Below are 13,975 nucleotides of genomic sequence, written 5' to 3' on the forward strand. Positions count from 1 at the left end.
CAGTATTTATTTTATATGTATGTATAGGGGTCTTTTACCCACAGGTGTATCTTAGTGTTTATTTTATATGTAATTATAGGGGTGTTTTACCCACGGGTGTATCTTTGCACCACTTGAGTGCCAGGTGCCCACAGAGATCAGAAAAACCAGATGCCATGGAACTAGATGGCTGTGATCTGGCATGTGGGCGCTAGGAATCAAACCCAGATCCTTCGGAAGAGCAGTCAGTGCTCTTAACCACTGAGCCATATCTCCAGCCCCCTGACTCAGTGGATTTAAAAGACAGTTCACACATGACATGAAATCTAGAGGGAACAGAGTGTGTGGGGGGGTGGGGGGTGACAGAGAAGAAATTGGAGGGAGGAATGATCAAAATACATTACATGCATGTTTGAAATCAAAAAAATATAAAAACACAGGGTTGGAGAGGTGGCTCCGAGGTTAAGAACACTAGCTGCTCTTCCAGAGGTCCTAAGTCCAATTCCCAGCAACCACATGGTGGCTCACAACCATCTGTAATGAGACCTGGTGCTGTCCTCTGGCCTGCAGGCAGAACACTGTATACATGAACCTTTTTTTTTAATATATAAAAGTACAAAAATATGGCCAAAATTTAAAATTCTGTCCATACTCTGCGGGGCAGTGTCACACTGGGGAAGCACAGGCAGATTGATCTCTGATCTCTGTGAGTTCCAGGCAAACCAGAGAGACAAAGTGACACCCTCAGATCAAAAAAAAAAAAAAAAAAAAAAAAAAAAAGGAAAGAAAAATGGCATCGGTGGAGCAGAATGCACATGCCACAGCACATATGTTGAGGTTGGAGACAATTTGAGGGAACCTATTTTTCCTTCTACCATGTAGGTCCTGGGCATCAAATTCAGGTCATCAAGTTTGGTGACAAGTACCTTTCATGCTGAGCCATCTCACTGGCCATAAAATAGATTTCTTAATGGTTTAATATCAGTAAGTGTTTCATCCTTATCTCTGCTTTATATACCTCTTGCAGTGGTTTGAGTAAAAACTGTCCCCGAAGGCGCGTGTAATTGAACACTTGTTGCCCAGTTGGTGGCGCTGTTTCCAGAGGCTATGGAACCTTTGGGAGGTTCAGCCTTCCTGGAGGAAGTGGCTTTGAGAGTTTATAGCTTGATTCATTTCCTCCATTGGCTCTTGTTCCTTCCTCCTCACTTTCCCTCTCTGCCAATTAAAATGTGGATCAGCCAGCTTCTGGTTCCCATCAACATATGGACTCTAACCCCCTGGAACCATAATCCAAAATAAACCTTCCTTCCTTAAGCTGCTTTTGATTATGGCATTTTGTCGCAACAACAGAAAAGTAATTACTATAGCTACATATCCCCAGTTACCTAGAAGTTTCTTGGGCAAAAGGTGTCACAAGAAGAAAACGTTTGCGAAGTTCTGGTTTAGATAGAATATGACGCCTAGAGTCATACTGCCTGGATCCAAATCCGTACTGCTGGGTTCAAATCCCAACCTTTCATAAAGTACCTGGCTTTGGGCAGATGACTTGATTTCAGTCTGTCCTTTTAGAATAAAAGTCCTACCTCAGAGGGCTGGTGAGTGAACAACTGCAGGTAAAGATTTAAAACAGGGCCTCCCCGGGTGGATGTTGGTTGTTACTATGGGGCAATCAACAAAAACTTGGAAGCTCCTTCCAGACCGCACACTTTGTTCTGATAAGGGCCCAGTCTTGTCTCCACTCCCAAGAGCCTGATGGTATACCTGGTAGGGAATGAAGAGATGGGGGTGAAGGATAAGCCTTCCCCTGCTCACAATTTCTGTGGATCAGTCCACACGCTGGTGCTGGGCTTGACCCAAGCTCCTGTGGTCTTGAAAACCTACCCAGCAGAGTGACCTTCTCCTTCCTCATTCCCTCCCTCTGCTCCACCACGTGACCGCATTCCGTCCTACACTTGCATTTTCTTCAACCTCTTTGCCAAAATTCAAGGCAGATATCACCATGTCTTGGGGCTTTCCCCTCACTAGCTCTTCTTCCGGGCTCAGAGTCCTGGTATCTATCATCTGTGCGGAATGTGAGTCAGAGCCAATCAGAGTGAGTGGCCCTCTTACACAGATTTCAGATACCTTCACTGCCCTGAGTGGAAATCCAAGCTCGACTTAATCAACATACCCATATATTTTGAAGTAAAAATCAATACAATATCCTAATCATATAAGAAAGTACTAAACTAAAAATTAAATGAGGTCTGACAACAGGGCTCAGTGGGTAGTGTTGCTTGCTGTCAAGCCTGACGACCTGTTGATCCCCAGGTACCTCCCACATGGTGAAAGGAATAGACCTGACTCTTCCACGATGTCTTTGATTACACACACACACCCCGGGGGGTGCGGGGGGGGAGGTAGTGCTTAATTTACAGACGGTTAAAGTGGGAAGCAAAGCGGACACTAGATGGCAGCACCGAGCTCCAGGATCAGAGTTTTGTGGAGGTGTTTGATTTTTTGCGAAGTTTGCTTGCTTGTTGTAAGCCTTTTTCTACATGTGGAACCCTTCTTGTGAAGGGTCTGGGAATAGAAATAAAAAAATATAAATTTGTAAGCCTAAAAGAAATGGGAGCTGACAGTCATCAGCTTTGTCAGCAGCAAGGGATTAACTTTTAACAATGCCTTTTTGCTTTACAACTACCACCTCTGTCAAAGGCCAGGGGTTAAGTTTTAACGATAGCCCCGATGCCCCTTACAGCCGACAACTGTCGTGGACCAAGGTTAACTTTTAATAAGTTGGTCCTACTGACTTTTGACTTTACATTGTTTTGTATCCTTCCCTGCTATGGGAAACCGGTTAGGCCAGAAAAGTTGTAAAGTCCTTTACAAATACTGGGAAGGAAATCTGGAGGCCTCAGTTAACACCATTTTAGCTGAAACATTGCTATCGAAATTTGTAAATCTTTGTGTTTGTTTTTTTGTTTTTCGAGACAGGGTTTCTCTGTGGCTTTGGAGGCTGTCCTGAAACTAGCGCTTGTAGACCAGGCTGGTCTCAAACTCGCAGCGATCCACTTGCCTCTGCCTCAGGAGTGCTGGGATTAAAGCATGCACCACCACCGCCCGGCGAAATTTGTAAATCTTTTTTTCTTTTTTCTGTGAATGTAAACAGTTTTATTGAGACACTGGTCTTTTTTTTTTTTTAATTTGCAAATCACAAAATGTCTCTAAACTTTACCTCGAAATTGTAAAAATTCCTTTGTCTATGTTTAATGCTTACTTCTTGCTATAAAAAGGGGGTCAGAACCCACCCCATTGCCACAGTTTCTGAAGTCTGAACTCTGGACTCTGGCTGTGGTCTCTGCAAGCTAAACTTTTTGTGCCCACGGTGATATTTTTTTTCTGGAAAAAAAGTTTGCTTTAGACTGGAATAAAGTGTCATAGACTTTGGTGGGCAGTCCCCCATCACTGCATGACCCCAACCCAACATTTTGAATGTCTGTTTATTTCCTGATGAGTGTTCTACCCTCTGAGTGTTCTTAAAGATTACCTCAGAGCGGGTTGTTGGTGGCACACGCCTTTAATCCCAGCACTTGGGAGGCAGAGGCAGGTGGATCTCTGAGTTCAAGGCCAGCCTTGAAAAGGCCAGGCTCCAAAACAAGACAGAGAAACCTTGTCTCAAAAAACAACAACAACAAAAAAGTTTAGTTCACACAGCCCGGCAGTCCAGATGTTCCTGTCTCTCTCTTCATGTTGTGGAATACTTGTTTGCACTGTGAAGACATGTCTTTGCCAAGGTGCCTTCTGATTGGTTTAATAAAGAGTGGCCAATAACTAGGCAGGAAAAGGTTAGATGGGACTTTCCAGGACAGAGAGGCCTCTGGGAAGAAGAAAGGTGGGGTCCAGGCAGCACAGAGGAAGCAGAATGGGCAGTATGGAAAGATAAGGTATCGAGCCGCTCAACTGAATGTAGATTTAAAAATATGAGTTAATGCCGGGCGGTGGTGACATTGACCTTTAATCCCAGCTCTCAGAAGGTAGAGATGGGTGGATCTCTGTGAGTTGGAGGACAGTCTAGTCTACAAACCCAGTTCTAGGACAGACTCCAAAGCTACACAGAGAAAACCCTACCTCAAAAACAAACAAACAAAAATGGGTTAATTTAAGTTATAAGAACTAATTGGGGGCTGGAGAGATGGCTCCAAGGTTAAGAGCACTGGTTGCTCTTCCAGAGGACCTAAATTCAATCCCCAGCCAACACACAATGGCTCACAACCATCTATAATGAGATCTGGTGCCTTTTTCTGGTATGCAGGCAGTATGCAGACAGGACACTATATAATAAATAAATAAATAAATCTTTTTTTAAAAAAAAGAAAGAAAAGCCGGGCGTTGGTGGCACACACCTTAATCCCAGCACTCGGGAGGCAGAGGCAGGTGGATCTCTGTGAGTTGGAGACCAGCCTGGTCTACGAGAGCTAGTTCCAGGACAGCCTCCAAAGCCACAGAGAAACCCTGTCTCGAAAAACAAACAAACAAAAAAAAAAAAGAAAGAAAGAAAGAAAAGAAGAAAGAACTAGTTAGGAACAAACCTAAGCTAAAGCCGAGGTTTCATAATTAATAGTAAGTCTCCATGTCATTATTTGTGAGCTGGTAACCCAAAGAAAACTCCATCTACATCCCCTGGTGTGAGTAGTCCCAGGAATACATAGATCTGTGTGACAAGGATGAGCACAGGTATGTGTACACAGGCCTTGTAACCTTGTGCAAGGGTGTCCAAGCTGATAATCCCAGTAGAGGGATAAAACCAGAAACCTGCCAAGTTTTGAGGAAGGTGGAAGATGTGGCCAGGTTCCTGCCAGAGTCTCTGACACCTGGCCAAAAAGCCAGGCTTATCTCTTCACGATGTGCTGCTAGAGGAAATTATATAGGTCTACAGAATGGATAAAGTTTTAGGGAGTCAGGTGTGCAGCACTGGGGGAGTTCTGAGCCTCACAGTAACTGGTTGGCTATAGCCCCCAAGGACATGCATCTCTAACGAGTTCCCTGGCGGTGATCATTAGTGTCTAGGGACACTTTGATATACTAGTCTATACAATTCTTCCTTCCTCACACACATCACTGTTCTGGATTTCTGCTCGCAGACCCCTGACTCCTAGCACCTTCCCAACCCAATGTGTTCTCCAGTACAACTTCTCTGCCCAGATCCACCTTCTAGACTCGTCTCTCTGTTGGACCCTGAGCTACCTCAAGAACATGTATGTCTCACTTCATCTCTGTGTTCCCACACAGACATCTACCTACTTCAGTGTCTGCTCAACAGATTGTATCAAAAGAAGTTATTGCATAGGGAGAGAAAAAGGTATGCCTACCTGTAACCCCAGTGCTGAGGGAGGAAGAGAGCGAACTCCAGGGGCTTGTTGGTTGCCATTCCAGCTTCAAAGAGAGATCTGTCTCAAGGGAGTAAGGTGGAGAGTGACAGGACACCCACACAAGTGAGCATACACCACATACTCACACACAAAAACAGTCCTCTGAGAGCCAAGGAATTTTAACTATAAGCCCTTGTTTAAAAAAAAAAAAAAGTTGAGATGGGAGAGATAAGCTTTAGCATGCCTATAACACAGGAATGATGCCTGGCACAGACCTTCTGGCTTTGCACTGGCATGCTGGGAAGTTCCCAGTCTGTCCCGAAGCAAGGCCCCCATGTCCCTGTTCCCACAATGTCACACCTCCTACCCAACAGTCAGCAACAATGTGCAGGAAGCCAGGTAGTGGTGACACAGGCCTGTAATATCACCACTTGGGAGGCAGGTGGATCTCTGTGAGTTGGAGGCCAGCCTGGTCTACAAAGAGAGTTCCGGGACAGCCAGAGCTGTTACACAGAGAAATCCTGTCACACACACACACACACACACACACACACACAAAGAGTGCAGGGTATTTATGCTTTGAAATTGTAGTACCTTTCTCCGTTTACCCTTGCTGGTGGCTCCCTGTGACAGTGGATGACCCATGTAGCAATTGTAGAAATGGCAGAACTAGCCAACTTGGAGTTAAAGAACAAACCCTGACCTAGAGATGAGCCCATGTCCCACTGAAGGGTAGAAAGGCAGAAGCTAGGAGCCTGCTCTCTGCTGGACTGTCTCCCTTACGAACAGAGGGGTCAGAGGGTGCCTGTACAGACCTGAAACCGACCCCTCGTTTATCTTAACTCTAGTTTGTAAGGACATGGCACCAGTCATTTTCTGGGCCTTATCAGCCCTTGGCTCAAACACATCTCCACAGTGACCCCTTTTGCCCCCACAAGGACCTTTCTCTCGCCATGAGGAGGCAGCCCCTCTTTGCTCTGCTTAGAAAAGGTTAAGATCTGTACAGCCACTTTGGACATCAGTATGGAGGTTCCTCAGGAAAATGGGAATCAGTCTACCTCAAGATTCAGCAATTCCACTCTTAGGCATATACCCAAAGGATGCACATACATACAACAAGGACATCTGTTCAGTTATGATCGTAGCAGCATTATTTGTAATAGCCAGAACCTGGAAGCAACCTAGATGCCCCTCAGTTGAAGAATGGATAAAGAAAATGTGGTACATTTACACAATGGAGTACTACTCAGCGGAAAAAAACACAAACAAACAAACAATGGAATCTTGAAATTTGCAGGCAAATGGATGGAACTAGAAGAAACCATCCTGAGTGAGGTAACCCAGTCACAGAGAGACAAGCATTAGCCTTCATCCAATAGCTGATGGAAGCAGAAGCAGAGACCCACAGCTAAGCACTGAGCTGAACTCCTGGAATCCAGTTGTAGAGAGGGAGGGTTGATAAGCAAAGGGGTCAAGACCATGTTGGGGAAAACCACAGAAACAGCAAGGGGGAGCTCATGCTCCCCAAACTGACAGCTGGGAAATCAGCATAGACCTGAACCAGGCCCCCTAAACATGGGTGTCAGTTAGAAGGCCTATGCAATGGGGCCTCTGGTAGTGGATCAATGTACAAATAGACTTTGGGAGTCCATTCCCCATAGAAGGATACTTTCTCAGCCTAGACACATGAGGGAGGGTCTAGGCCTGCCCCAAAAGATGTGACAGACTTTGATGATCACCCATGGAAGGCCTCACCCTCCCTGGGTGAGGATGGGTGATGGGATGGGGGGTTTGTGTGGGAGGGAACTGGGATTGATATGTAAAATAAGATTGTTTCTAATTTAAAGAAAAAAAAAAAAAAAAAAAAAACAGGGACAAGATCTGCTGAGCTGATTCAGATCCGCTCTCCAGAGCATACCTCTGTATACTGTTCTTGACTTCCACTGTGTTTGCCTTCTTCCATGTGACCAGCTTTATGCTCATGCCTCCTCCCAAGTACTGGGATAGTAGGGCATGTGCCACCATGCCCAGTTCATGGTGATAGATATCAAACCCAGGGCTTCATGCCTACTAGACAAGTACTCTATCAAATGAGGCACATCCCAGACCATTTTTTAAAAAGAAATTTACGGGGAATGATGATGAATTTCTTTCATCCCAGAAGCATCAGTCCGACTTCAGCTTAGTTGGCAAAAATTCTAGGCCACAACTACATAGCCAGACCCTATCTCAGAAGTATAATTTTTAATTAGGTGTATGCCCTTGTCTTTGTTGGGGTATGTGCCCAAGTGCAGGTGCCTTTGGAGATCAGAGGCATCAGACCCCTTGGAGTTGAAGTTGCAGGTGGTTGTAAGCCATACAATGTTTATCAGGACCCTGGACATGCTCGGTTTCAGAACCAGCTCCCCAGACCCTTTCTCTCCCAAAAGCCCCCTCAGGTTTGTTTGTTTTTTGTTTTTGAGACAAGGTTTCCCTGTGTAACAGCCCTAAGCTGTCCTGGCTAGCCTCTGCTTCTCAAGTGCTGGGATTAAAGGTATGTGCCACCACCACCTAGCTCAGGTATTTTTTTTTAAGATTTTATTTATTATGTATACAACATTCTGCTTCCATGTATCTGCACACCAGAAGAGGGCACCAGATGGATGGTTGTGAGTCACCATGTGGTTGCTGGGAATTGAACTCAGGACCTCTGGAAGAGCAGTCAGTGCTCTTACCCTCTGAGCCACCTCTCCAGCCCCTCAGGTATTTCTTAAATGTTGAGCTCTTTCAAACGGAATTTCATGAAAAAGTCTGATTTATTTTCTACTCACTGGGGAGTGAATACAAGGCCTAAGATGTGCCTACTCAAAAATTCTATCAAGCTACAGTCCCTGCCATTACTTTTTTTAAAACTTGTTTTGTTTCTTTTTATGACTTTTTTCTTTTAATTTCTCTCCATCTTAAAAATGTTTTCTTCTTCTTTGGGTGTCTGTTTGTAATGCAGGTGGAAATGGGTTCCCAGAAGACTTAAAAGCAGAAGGCCCAGGGCTCAACTTGCTGAGTTTACAGGACCCCATGTTCTTCTGGGAAAAGCTGAAAAGTAAGAGCAACTAAGGAACTTTTATTTGGGGCAATATTTATTACAAATATATTCTTAGTGGCTGGAGATTGCTCAACAGCTAAATGACCAGGTTCAATTCCAAGCACCTACATATGGCTTACAACCATCTGTAACTCCAGTTTCAAGGGATTCTATACCTTCTTCTGGTCTCTGTGAGCACCAGGCACACACAAGGTGCTCAGACATATATGTAGGCAAAGCACTCATAATAAATAAAAAATAATTCAGTTAAAAAATGTTTGCTGGGCGTTGGTGGCATATGCCTTTAATCCCAGCACTTGGGAGGCAGAGGCAGGTGGATCCCTGTGAGTTCGAGGCCAGCCTGGTCTACAGAGCAAGTTCCAAGACAGGCTCCAAAGCAATACAGAGAAACCCTGTCTCGAAAAAACCAAAAAAAAAAAAAAAAAAAAAAAGAAAGAAAGAAAGAAAGAAAAGAAAAATTCAGTGCTCACAAGTGCCTATAACTCCAGCTCCAAGGATCCAATCCCCTTTTCTGGCCTCCACCAGCACCGGTGTATATAACAAACATACACATTAAAAGAAAAATCAGTCTTAAAATACATATGTGCACAAGTGCATGCATGGACGCGCTGTGTATGTGTGAGTGTTTGTTCTTAGTATGAAACAATGTAAAGAGCCAGGAATATCTCACCTTACAAGTTTAAAAAAAAAAAAAAACAAAACAAGGAAGCAGGGGCAGGTGAGATGATTCAGTGGTAAAGTTGGTTGTCACCAAGCCTGACATGAGTTCTATCCCCAGAGCCCATGGTGTGTCAAGGGAACTGACCCCCAAAAGTTGTTCTCTGATCTCTACACACATACCATGGTACATGTGTGTATGCACGCATGTGTATGCGCGCACACACACACACACACACACACACACACACACACACACACACACACTTAAATTTTTAAAAAGAAAAGAGGTGGGGTACTATCCTGGTTTGCTTTTCTCTTATGGTGATAAAACATTCTGACCAAAAACAACTTGGGGAAGAAAGGATTTAATTTTGACTACAGGTCACATTCCATTATCAAGGGAAGCCAAGGCAGGGATTCAAGCAGAAACCTGGAGTTTGTGGAGGAATTCTTACAAGACTGCTTCCCTTGATTTGCACAACCATCTTTCTTATACAGCCCAAGCCCACCTGCCTGCAGATGACACCACCCTCCCGCATCAATGGGCAATTAAGAAAATGCCTCATCGACACAGCAAAAGGCCAGCCTGAGAGGGCAATTTATCAATTGATGGTCCATCTTCCCAGCTGATTCTAGGTTTGTGTCACATTAATAGCTGAAGCTAACAATGACAGGTATCCAGCCCATGAAGGAAGCAGAGACATCCCTGGAGCAGCAGCAGTTCTTCCTGACAGTCTCTTGTTCAGCTAAGCCTCTGAGGTCCCTGCACAACAACAAAAACTTTAAAAACAAGAACAAAGATGCTCGATGACAGAATTCTTGGATAGAATATATGACGAAAGAGCAGCCTCTGCCCCGCCAGTGACTCCAGTTGAAGTCTAGTTGACAGTCCCTAGTTGAAGTTAACCATGAACAGTAGCAATGGCAATGACTGTGACAATACAAGAATGGGGAGAGAGGGGTCTGGAGCGCCTGCTTTCGGGAGCCTTCACCCACAACGGGGACATGGAGAAGATTCTTCTAGACACACATGGTAAATCACAGCAGAGCAGCTGGAGAGGTGGTTCTGTTATGTCCCTCCAGCACCAGAAGATGGGCAGCTCATGCCTGCCATGGAGATGCACGCCGATAGGTACCACAGCTCCCAGTCAGGAGTTGTAGAAGTGATGAAGAGTGAAGACTGGGTATCAGACAGATCCAGGAATCCTGGAAACATTCCACCCAAGTCCCACTTGAGACACCCTGAGCATGCTACGTCTCTAAACATAAGGATAATGAAACCAGTAAGGGGCTGTTTTCTTTGCAGTTCCAGAAAGTGTTTATCTCTCCACTACCCCACCCCATCTCTCCTTCTAATTTTGGCTTTGGGGCTATGCATCTATACAAGAAACACTAAGCACACCTTCCACCAGCACCCACCCAGGGAAGTAAAAGGCCCTGGAAATATGGGTGGCCTGTGAAGGGGCATCTGCCACAGTAGCTAACTTCAACCTAAAACTACTGTAAGCATAACCCTAATTTCCCATGTCCAAGAATCAGAACTCTCAAATCCAGTATTTTCTTCATGTTCTTTGGAGTGGTTAGCTAACCTTGCTCCCTTTTTGGTTGTCAAGACAATTTAGAATCAACAGTTTACTGATGCTTGGGGCTTCTTTTCTGCAAACTGACGGCAGCAGGTTACAATTCTGTCAACAATGCTATTTTCTCCAATTAGTCCCTAGAATTAGACCTGGATCAGAATGTTAAATGGGGGGGGGGGGCATAAAACAGTTTGTAATCCCAGTTCTTGGGAGAAAGAGGCTGATAGATCAAGAGTTCAAGGTCATCCTTGAGTTTGAGACCAAAGATACTGTCCCAACAAAAGTATACATTTTGTCTTTTGCTTTTTGAGAAATGGTCTCTTAGTATAGTCCTAGCTGCCCTGGAACTTCATAGATAGACCAGGCTGGCCTTGAATTCAAAGAGTCTGACTACCTCAGCCTCCTGAGTGCTGAGATTAAAGACATATATCATCATACTCAGGTGAATTTCTTTCTTTTGAGTTTTTTCTCTTTTTATTTTACTTTTTTTTTTTTTTTTTTTTTTAGCGGGGGTTCAAGACAGGGTTTCTCTGTATTGCTTTGGAGCCTGTCCTGGAACTTGCTCTGTAGACCAGATTGGCCTCGAACTCAGAGAACCCCCTGCTTCTGCCTCCAGAGTGATGGGATTAAAGGTGTGTACCACCACCATCCAGTTTTTTGTTGTTTTTTTTTTTTTTAGATGGAGTGTGTGTGTGTGTGTGTGTGTGTGTGTGTGTGTGTGTGTGTGTGTGTGGCCTTGGCTGTCCTGGAACTTGCTCTGTAGAACTGGCCTTGAACTCAGAGATCTGCTTGCCTCTGCCTCCTGAGTGCTGAGAGGTGTGTGCCACCACTACCCAGCTTTTTCCTATTTTTTTTTTAATTTTCATTAGTGTTTTGCCAGCATGTAAGTTATGTGAGGGTTTCAGATCTTGGGGTTACAGTTGTTACCTGACATGTCGTTGTTGCAAACTGAACTGGGTCCTCTGGAAGAACAGTCAGTGCTCTTCTTATAAGTGTCTAGCCCTTTATGTGTATTCGTCTGTATCTATGTGAATGTATATCTTGTGTGTGTGGGTCCTCTTGGAGCTGTAGTTACAGAAGGCGAGCCACCAGACAAAGGTGCTAAGAACTGAACTGGGGTCTTCTGCAAGAGCAGCATGTGCTCTTCATCACTGAGCCATCTCTTCAACCATGAGTAGGTGTGTGTGTGTGTTATTTCTTACTCAGGCTCCTTGATCTCAATATGTATCTAGAGAAAACCTTTATATCGTAGTCCTGTTGTTGCCACCTCCCAAGTTTCACTTGTATTCTTTACTCAATATACATGTTGGAAATGCTTGCTGTCTATTGTGTGTGTCAGGTGTGTAGAAAATGTTGTGCAGAGCTGGGCGTTGGTGGCACACGCCTTTAATCCCAGCACTCGGGAGGCAGAGGCAGGCGGATCTCTGTGAGTTTGAGGCCAGCCTGGTCTCCAGAGCGAGTGCCAGGATAGGCTCCAAAGCTACACAGAGAAACCCTGTCTGGAAAAGCCAAAAAAAAAAAAATGTTGTGCAGAATGCCCTTGTTCTCTGCAACTTAATAGTTTAGCTCAAGCCCAGAAATATAGAGAAAGGGCTTCAGAATGTGTTGAAGGCTCCCCTAGGGTAGCCTGCCAAACTGTTTCAGCTTGCTCCTCTCTACTGTGGCTGCACCACGGACCCCATCTTCACACAGATTTCCTAGTATCTAAAATCCTCAACTCCTTAGCTCCAAGGCTTCTAGTATATTGAAACACACCACAGTAAGAGTCACTCTGCAGCTTCATAGAGCCCATTCATTCTGTATTGTTCCCTTCCCAACTTATTAGACACTTGCTAGCATTATATCTTATGTGACTGAGCCTGGACACCACAGGCATGAAGAGCTGGTCCACACTTGAACTAGATTAAAGATTCTCAAGCTCAGAATTGATACTTTGAACAAGATAATTCTTTGGGGTTGAGGAGCTGTTCTGTGTGTTGTCAGATACTGAATGTCTCAAGATTCCAGTTAACAGGGTAACACTTGCCCCCTCCACCAGTTATAACAGCATCAAATGACTCCAGAAACTGCAAAATGTCACCTGTGGGAAAACTCAAAAATCATCCCCATAGACCTAGATAGTTGGATTAGCAGTTAAGAGCACTGGCTGCTCTTCAAAAAAAAAAGAAAAGGAAAGGAAAAAACAAAACAAACAAACAAACAAAAAAAAAAACAGGCCGGGAGGTGGTGGCACATGCCTTTAATAACAGCACTCGGGAGGCAGAGGCAGGCAGATCTCTGTGAGTTCGAGACCAGCCTGGTCTACAAGATCTAGTTCCAGGACAGCCTCCAAAGCCACAGAGAAACACTGTCTCCAAAACAAAACAAAACAAAACACAAAAAAACAAAACCAAAAAAAAAAAAAAACAAAAAAACAAAAAACCCAACCAGGTTCTATTCCCAGCACCCACATGACTGCTCACAACCCTCTGTACCACCAGTTCCAAGGGGATCCCACACCCTCTTCTGGTCTCTTTGGGCATTGCATACACATTACATAGACATCACAACACCCATCACATTAAAAAAAAAATTGTTTGAATATCCAATTGAGAACCACTAGTGTAAATGCAAGCCCTGTAGACTTAGTAGTGTAGACTGAGGCCCCATAGCCAGAACATGCATTGGTGTTCAGCAATGCTCAGTGGAAGGACAACCTGGTCTAGTCAGAACCCTACTAACGGTATCCATGGCATCTGTGTATTGATGGATATATTGCCCCAATTCTCCAGGTCTCAGAGTGGAGGCAGCAGGATCCCCTCAATAGTTTTTAAATGTTAGAGCAGTTATGTCATGTCCAGCTGAGAAAACAAGGGCCATCACAGACAAAGCAGGTACAAAATCAAGATCTTGGGGGCTGGAGAGATGGCTCAGATGCTAAGAGCACTGACTGGTCTTCCACAGGTCCTGAGTTCAATTCCCAGCAACCACATACACAACCATCCATTATGAGATCTGGTGCCCTCTTCTGGTGTGCAGATATACATGGAAGCAGCATGTTGTATACATAATAAATAAAATCTTAAAATTAAAAAAAAAAACGAGATCTTGGAACTAAGAAATAAAAGAAAGCTGCAATAGGGCAACGGTTTTGTTTAGATTTTATGAAGAATCACAAGTCCAGAGTCTCTTTGCTCTTAACCTAAAGAGACTAGGTGGTGGCATATGTCTTTAATCCTAGCACTCAGAGGCAAAGGCAGGTGGATCTCTGTGAGTTTTGAGGCCAGCCTGGTCTATACAGTGAGTTCCAGGACAGCCAGGGAACACAGAAATCCTGTCTTGAA

This window comes from Cricetulus griseus, chromosome 7 (genome assembly GCF_003668045.3).
Source record: "Cricetulus griseus strain 17A/GY chromosome 7, alternate assembly CriGri-PICRH-1.0, whole genome shotgun sequence".
NCBI classification, from domain to species: Eukaryota; Metazoa; Chordata; class Mammalia; order Rodentia; family Cricetidae; genus Cricetulus; species Cricetulus griseus.